The sequence below is a fragment of the Miscanthus floridulus genome, chromosome 9 (genome assembly GCF_019320115.1).
Source record: "Miscanthus floridulus cultivar M001 chromosome 9, ASM1932011v1, whole genome shotgun sequence".
NCBI classification, from domain to species: domain Eukaryota; kingdom Viridiplantae; phylum Streptophyta; class Magnoliopsida; order Poales; family Poaceae; genus Miscanthus; species Miscanthus floridulus.
Window position 1 is genome coordinate 94,473,550 of NC_089588.1, and position 9,422 is coordinate 94,482,971.

The following is a 9,422-nucleotide window of genomic DNA, read 5'->3' on the forward strand; positions in this document are numbered from 1 at the left end:
ACTTTGAAATGCTCACAAGAAAAGATGATCAAAATATTAAATGTAAGAACACAATAAATTGATAGAGCATAATTTTATAAAATTTTAGAAAAAAATCAAACAATTTGAAGATAGTATGAGGGAGAAAGACTAGTTACAAGTTTTAGTCAGAAATTAAAATGAGAGATCAGAGTTATTCGATTATTTAAAAATTAAATTTCAAACAGCATTTTAAAACATCAAATGATTTCAAATGGAAATATTGTAAACAACAAAGTTCTATAACTTTTCGTGATCTACAACTTTTATTTTGATCATTTCTCCATCTGAGGTCGTATGAAAAATTCAAATTTTAATACTTAATTTTTAATATTCAACGTCTATTTGTAGTGATGCTAGCTTATAAAAACCGCAACTATAAATATATTTTTGCTGGCTGTTTTTTTAAGGTACCGTCAATAGAAATTATGTATTTTTACTGGTGGTAAACTTAAGAAAACAGTCAGTAAAAATGAATTTGCAATGGCGGTTCATGATTTGGATGCACAGTTTTATTTTTAGTGGCACCCGCTCTTTCTGAACCGCCGGTGAAAAAAAGGGTGGCGCCAAGAGAAAGCATCGGTTTCTTCCGTCCTCAGTATGCCATATCTCACTTTTGCCCTTACTCCTGCGGCCCACACCTCCTGTTTCGTCCTCGGGCTGTCACCTCTTAGCTTATTCCTTCTCATCTCGATTTCACCTCTTGTTTTGTCCTTAGTCTATCGTCTATTACTACTACGTCTATCGTCTCGTATTCCTACCCTTCTTGCTTTTCGGATTAGAAAACGTAGACCCGCGTGCGAAAGGAGTCGATCGGTTACCCTTTAGATGTGCAGAGCCCCTTCGCTAGTGTCGTATCACTTATATCGTAGGCTAACTAATTGAGCTCGTGTGTGTGTTTACTTGTTAGGCACGGGGACATGTGGCTCGCCTTTTACCTTTCCTAACCTCACAACAAATTGGAAAAATAGATACTTACTTAAGCAGAAACAATCTTCCTCGTGGAACTTATTTTTTTTATTGTCGTACCTAGTATTTATTGTAAGCCTTGAAATTTATTTGATTTGATTATGATATGGTTAGACAAAGCCAAGGTAAATAAATCCAATAAATATAGCTATCTTGTTACCATTGTTGGCAAGGCCGGAACAAGGTGTATATCCTAGATGCTCTAATACATGAGCATGCTTGTAACGTTTTTTTAAATTCGCCCAAAAAAACGTTTTCCTACATGAGCATGCTGGACGTTGGTATTCTAATTGCCATCATTTTTTTTCTCTTATATTACAATTTTACTATATGCTCGGTACCTTGGTAGATGAAAATAGAAATCGACGATCATCGTAAGTGAAAGCGTAGAGGGTTTGATAGCTTGATCGAGTGACGCATTGAGTTTCTCACTGATCGTTGGGATAAGTGGTACGTAATACGTACATACGAGATTTTGCGTGAGTTGATAGGCCGTACAGCCGGTTGATTGATGATAGTGCTATAATAACAACCCTGTGCCGTTACGTGTAAGTACGCAGCTAGCACTAGCTTGGCTTGCGGGCACATTACAACAAGTGCACGTACCACGTACGTATGCGATGCATGCACTTCAGTACTTGCCATGTTCGGCTGCTAAGTCATGGTACATTATTTTTCTCTGTAAACAAATTAATCATACAAATTAGTATAAGCGGCTTATAGACCAGCCGATAGGTGACGTTGGGCCGAGCGAATGGGTTGCAAAACCGCCAGAGGCCCTAGCCAGGTCAGAGAAACATGCATGTCCACATACAGATACACTACTGGAAACCGGCACTTTGCCGAGTGTCTGCGGCACTCGGCAAAGCCCAAAATACACTCGGCAAAGGCTTTGCCGAGTGTCGCACTCGGCAAAGGGCACTCGGCAAAGATTTAATCGGCAAAGAAGCCTTTGCCGAGTGCTTTTTGTCGGGCACTCAGCAAAGCTTTTGCCGAGTGCCGAAAAAACACTCGGCAAAATGAAAATGCGAAAAAACCCAAAAATAATAGCAAAATTTTTTTTTCGGGGAAGGCCGCCACCGGCCAACGCCCGTCCATCCAAGCGCCACCAGCCATCGAAGTCGCTGTATTTTTTGCGCAAAATTCGCGGCTAACGCGGCCGATGGGATTCGAACTCACGACCTCTCCCTCGCGTATCTGTTGCTCTACCACTGCACTACACTGTTACTTATGTTTAAATTCCGTTATCTATCCTGATATATTATACTAAATCGAGAGTAAATTGTTTGTTTGAGGCCCTAAACGAATTCAAATCAAAAAGTGGTCAACGATAAAGTTTCATAACTTTTCAAGATCTACAATTTTCATTTAGGAAGTTTTTCCATCCGAGGTCGTTTGAAAAATTCAAATTTTTAAATTTGAGAGATTCAAACGTAGTTTTGCATGATAAGATGATTTCAAATAAAAAAGTTGTCAACTACATAGTTTCATAACTTTTGGAGATCTACAATTTTCGTTTAGGAAGTTTTTCCATCCAAGATCTTTTGAAAAATTCAAATTTTAAAATTTTCAAATTCAAACGCCATTTTTGCTTGACAAGATGATTTCAAATCAAAATGTTGCCAACTACAAAATTTCATAACTTCTCAAGATCTACAAAGTTTATTTTGGTCATTTGTTCATCCGACATAGTGGTAGTAACATTATTCACAAATCTTATATATCCCTCTTCTACTTTCATGAAACTAATATGAGACATGAGAGAGATGTAGATTTTATGAACAACGTTATTGTCGTTTTGTCAAATGAAGAAATGACCAAAATAAACTTTATAGATCTTGAGAAGTTATGCAACTTTGTAGTTGAAAAGTTTTTCATTTGAATTCATTTCGGGCCTCAAAAATTGCTTTGAAAAAATAATTTGCCGAGGGAAAAAAAATGCACATGGCAAAATGCCTCTTTGCCGAGTGCCAAAAAAAGGCACTCGGCAAAGACGCATTTTGGCACTCGGCAAAATACCTCTTTGTCGAGTGCCAAAAAAATGGCACTCGGCAAAATACCTCTTTGCCGAGTGTCGAAAAAAACACTCGGCAAAGCTGTCTTTGCCGAGTGTCCAATAAAATACACTCGGCAAAGCTTCCAACACTCGGCAAAATGCCGGTTTCCGATAGTGATAGTCACCAAGGATACTACGATAGCCCAAATGCCAACACGGTAACTACTGAGCCCAGGTGGCCAGGCCTATATCACAGCGTCCCATGACATGTTGTGTTGTTGATAAAGTTTGCTAGCCCACCCTAGTGCAGCCCACAAAGTTGCCATACTTGATGTCCGTGGTTGTCGAAACCGAGGGTTGAGCCCACACAGGAGGTAGAGCACCAACTGAGGCTCCAAGATGGTGTGGCCAACGTCACACAGGGAGTTGACGATGACTTTCATGCTCTTGCATTAGTAGTTCACATTGGGGGGAACTCGTGGTGTAGGAAGATGGCATGCGTCTCCTCCTTGTTGGCCTAGAACGAGGCCCTCAACGGCAGTCGACATGGCACGCGCCGTCTTTTCGGGCTCCATGGTAAGTCAAGGACATCATCAACTATACACTCCCGTACATCCAACTACACAGACAGGCATCAACTACACCCGTAGGTCGAACTACACACAGCTGGCGTCAACCTAAGGCCTGGTGAGATCATCAGCGCGAGGGGCGGTGTCATCAATGTGATGGAGAAGCCTGAACTTGCTGCAGATGGAGCGGATGAACTACATGGCCACTTGGAGTAGTTGAGATTCTGGTGTTATATCCCAAAGATCATCTAGAGTAGAATCTAGTCGGGTGGTTCTTTGTATTTGGGATGAACAAGTAGAAAACCTAATGAACCGTACTACAGAGTGATAGAGAGAGGAGAGTGGATGGGAGTGTACAGACCATCGGAGGGCGCCGTCGAGGAGGATCCAGCCATCTCGTTATGTCGGTGACGTTCTGCGCACGAGCAGCGATGGTCGGAGAAGAGTTGGTGAAGTCCGGCGACACGGTGGCGGTGCAGTGAGGCCGACGGTGATGACAGTGGCAACTTTCCGTCGCTGGCTGCACACCCTCTTCGAGATCGGACTTAGGGTTTGTTGGTGGGGCGGAGTGGCTCACGGTGAACCTCGTACTATGAGTCGTCGGCCCCCACCACTTTATATAGCGCAGTACGACAGGGGCCCACCAACCATGTAGGGTCACGCGCCCCTGATCAGGGCGCGTGACCAAGGCCCAATAGACCGTTGGGCTTATTGGCTGGGAGATCATTCTAACATTCTCCCCCTTGATCTCACACTATTACTTTTATCTTTAAACTTTAAACTTCAATCCTTTTCTCCTTTCTCATTTCTTCACAGATGATGCATAGAGCATGTTTCAGCGTCACGGTCAATCGTCGATAAATTTAACAGTTACAATGCACGTCTCTGATCTGAAATAGATACTTTAGCTTTTGGGCCCTTTATAGCCTAGGAATCATAGGCTTTTCCTTAAACCCATGCCGGCTACATGTTCTCTGAACATGTTGGATGGTAAGCCTTTGTGAGCGGATCCGCAAGCATCTTTTCGGTACTTATATGCTCAAGACTTATCATTTGATCCCGGACTCTATCCTTCACAACATAATACTTTATGTCAATGTGTTTGGCAGCACCACTTGATCTATTGTTGTGAGCATACTATACTGCTGGATTACTATCGCAGTATAACTTCAGTGGTCTATTGATGTCGTCAACCACTTTCAAACCGGGTATGAACTTCTTTAGCCAGTTCACTTGCCCCGATGCCTCATAACATGCTACAAACTCGGCATACATTGTGGACGATGCAGTGACAGTTTGCTTTGATTTTTTTCATGAAATAGCTCCTCCTGCGAGAGTGAATACATATCCTGACGTGGATTTTCTATCATCTCCCGCATAATCAGAATCCAAGTACCCCACCAATTGGAGAGATTCTGATCTTCTATACGTCAACATGAGGCCTTTCGTACCTTGCAAATATCGCCAGACTTTCTTTACCAATTTCTAGTGTTCCATTCCTGGATTACTCTAAAATCTTCCAAGCAACCCGGTAACAAAAGCTAAGTCAGGGCGCGTACACATTTGAGCATACTGTAAGCTTCCGACAGCTGAACCATATGGAACCGCTTTCATTTGATCGAGCTCGTACTAGTTCCTGGGGCATTGAAAATCCCCATATCTGTCGCCCTTGACTATAGGAGCAGGCGATGGACTACATTTATGCATACTAAATTTCTTTAATACATTTTCTATGTATGCCTTTTGTGACAGTCCTAATACCCCTTTCTTCTATCTCAGTGAATTTCTATGCCCAAAACATATGATGCTTCACCAAGGTCTTTCATGTCAAACCTTGAGGACAAAAACTTCTTTGTCTCCTGCAGTAGACTCACATCACTACTAGCAAGTAGAATGTCATCCACATACAGAACGAGGAAAATAAATCTCTCATTCTTAAACTTTTCATAAATGCAATTGTCCTCAACATTCTCTTTAAACCCAAAATTCTTTATTGTTCTGTCAAACTTCAAGTTCCACTGTCTTGAAGCTTGCTTTAATCCATAAATGGATTTCTTTAGGCGGCAACCCATTCTTTCCTTTCCTTCTACAAAAAACCTTTTGGTTGTACCATGTAAACATTTTCTTCTAAATCTCCATTTAGGAATGCCGTCTTCACATCCATCTGATGTAATTCTAAATCATAGTGTGCCACTAGTGCCATTATAATTCTGAGAGAATCCTTACATGAGACTGGAGAAAATGTCTCATTGTAATCTATCCCCTCTCTTTGTGTAAAACCTTTTGCCACAAGTCGTGCTTTAAACCTTTCTATATTCCCTCTAGAGTCATATTTTGTTTTGTAGACCCATTTGCGGCCTACTGTTTTGGCTCCTTTAGGAATTTGTTCTAAATCCCAAACACCATTGGAACTCATAGATTCCATTTCATCTTTCATAGCTTTCAACCACTTTGATGAGTGTTCGCTTCTCATGGCTTCTTCATACGAGGTGGGATCACCCTCCATATGAAACTCTTAAGTATTATAGATTTCATAATCATCAGCACATTTTCTGTTTGAGGCTGTTATTGCTCCCCCTCATGTGTGGCAATAGGTTCTGTAGGATTCTGAACCATGGGTTCCTCATCCTCATTCGTTGTTGCCATAGGAGGAATAACAACGGGTGCTGACACCACAACATCTTGCGTTGTAGGTGTAGCAGCAGTAGGTAGCTCGAAAAATGGCTCCTGAACCATCAGAGTGGGTGCATACACCCGTTTCTCCTCAAGATCAATTTCTCGAGCTACCATGCTCCCCCTCATCATTTTATCCTCTAGGAAGACAGTGTGTCTCATTTCCACAAACTTTGTATGTCTATCTAGACAGTAGAAACGAAAACCTTTTGACTTTTCTGGGTAGCCAATGAAATGGCAACTTACTATTTTGGGATCTAACTTCCCAATGTTTGGGTTAAATACTTTAGCCTCAGCAGGACTCCCCCACACATGTAAGTGATTTAGTGAGGGTACTCTTCCTGTCCACAACTCATACGGTGTTTTGGGCACCGACTTACTTGGTACTCTATTGAGAATATGAATGGCGGTTTTTAACGCCTCCATCCACAGGCTCAACGGTAAGGTGGAGTAACTTATCATACTATGCACCATATCCATCAGGGTACGAGTACACATTTCAGCTACTCCATTCTGCTGAGGTTCATCCGGTGTTAAATACTGGACGACTATACCATTCTCCTATAAGAACCTTGCAAAAGGTCCAGGAACTTGTCCATATGGGGTATGCCGACCATAGTACTCCCCCCACGGTCAGACCTAACTATCTTAATCTTTAAATCATGCTGATTTTCAACTTCTGCCTTAAATATTTTGAATTTATCCAACGCTTCTGTTCTTTCTTTAATTGGATAAATATAGCCAAAACGAGAGTAATCGTCTGTGAATGTTATAAATGAATCATAACCATCCACACTTTTCACAGGAAAAGGACCACATATGTCTGTGTGAATTATCTCTAAAATTCCTGTGCTTCGTTTGGCATCCTTTTTAATTTTCTTTACATACTTTCCTTTAATACATTCTATACATTGCTCTAGGTCAGAGAACTCCAATGGAGGAAGAATTTCATTCTTAACTAGATTTTCTATTCTCCCCCTCGAAATATGGCCTAAACGACAGTGCCATAATTTCGATGATACATTAGGAGTTCTCTTCCGTTTTCTGTTTGCATTGTTCGATGAGGATACTTTCTTATTCACATCACATACGGAATTCACAATTTCACGAAGTGATAACAAATAAAGCTCGTTTTGTCGGAAGGCAAGACCAATACATCTATTATTAAACAATATCTGACATTTGCCATTTCCAAAATGGCAATCATAACCATCGTGGTCCAACTTTGAAACACTAATCAAGTTTCTTTGCAAAGAAGGTACATAAAGAACATCTCTAAGAAAAAGTATGAAGCCATCAGCAAGCTCTAGCGGAAGATCACCAACGGCCTCAACATCTGCTTGTACTCCATTTGCGACTTTAATGAAACTTTCGCTTCTTTGCAAAGTTCTCATCGAACGGAATCCCTGTAAAGAATTAGCAACATGAAAAGTTGCACCTGAATCAATCCACCAAGTAGATTTTGAAAACTTAACACACAAGGATTCATTTACAAACGTAATAATGTTCTCACCTTTCTTTTTCATAATCATCTTTAGGAAATCAGGACAATTTTGCTTGTAATGTCCCCTGCCCTTACAATGAAGACATTGATCTTTATCCACTAGAAATTGCTTGTTCTGAGACTGTTGCATGGGACCCTTTCCAGGGGACTTGGAGTAAGAGCTGTTATTATAGTTCTTTTTCTTATTATCTTTTAGGTAGTTGATAGTACCACTCTGTGAAACTTTTATTCTTTCCTCCTCCTGCACACACATGGCTATGAGCTTTTCTAGATCCTATTTCTCGGGCTGTATGTTGTAATTAACAACAAAAGTGTCAAATTCTTTAGGCAAAGAAGCAAAAATCAAATGAATAAGAAACTCATCCTTGAGTGCCAAATCCATTGGTTTGAGCTTAGATGCCAAATTGCTCATTCTCAGTATGTGCTCTCTAATGCCACTGCCGCCACCAGAGTACCTTTCTGTCACTAGCTGCTTGATCAGCTGGGTTGCATATGTCTTTGAAGAGCCAGTGAACTGACTCTTTATTCTTTCTAGGTACTCTGTGACCGTGTCACAGTCTGGAATTGAGCCCACTATTGCAGGCTCAATTGTATTCTTTATCACAGCTAAACATTTCTTATTGGCTGTGACCCACTTTCTATGTTCGAGGTCAAAAGACAGCTTTACGGGAGCAAAGTCCCGCTCTCTGTTCTGTCATGCAGCATCAGTCTCATCAGTCTCCCTCACCGGTGCCACAGGTTCTTTGGGTCACGGTGTGGTGACTACCCAGTCAACCTCAGCCAAAATGAAGGCAGTCGATATTTTTCTTCCATTCAATGTAGTTATCCCCTTTGAGAGTTGTGATATCTTTAATATAAGCCATCAAGGAGTATCCTCCAGAAAACACAATTTCTCTTTAAAATGAGAACATGATATAATAACAACAATTGCATGCTTTAGTTCCAACTATGGTCAAAATTAAAACATACAATTTATCCTTTTACATTAATTCTACATCACTGTTGGGCAGAAATAGAATTAATGTATGACAAAAAACCATAATAACATCATAATATTGCCATCAATCAACATTGGTCAGAATAATAACAATATTATAGTAATCTGATAACATGTCTATTTTTCAAAATTAAATTCTCCCGTTGGTTCGAATTTAATAATGAAAACAACAACTTTAAATACACAGCGGAAACTTTGAATAAAATTTACATGATAATATTTTCCAGAAGCAACTTTACTTTTTACTGAACAAAAAATATCGTTGGATAAATTTTGTACAGAAATTATCATCAAAATTCAATTCAAATTCATCAAATATGAATCAAATCAGTTTATGGAAAAAAGGAAAAATTGAAAAACTTATACTGTGCATTTGGCCCGGTCCAGCAGTAGTGCGCGCGGCCCAGCGCCAAAAGCCGGTTCACGCAGACGCGTGAGGCGTCTCCCCTGCGCCCAGGCCGCAACCTGGGCCTGGGCCGGGAATTCCCTTTCCCGTCTGGGCTTAAAACGGCCCGATGCGCTGCTGGCCGTCGATCGTCGATCGACGGTCCTCCTTTCATTTCGGCCGGATGAAACCCTCGACGGCCGCGGCTCCCCTAAACCCTAGCTCATTCTCTCCCTCCCCTTCTTTCTCATCACGCAGCGCCGCTCAGGGAAATAGCCACAGCAGCAGCCGTCCTCGGTGGCCGAGGGAGA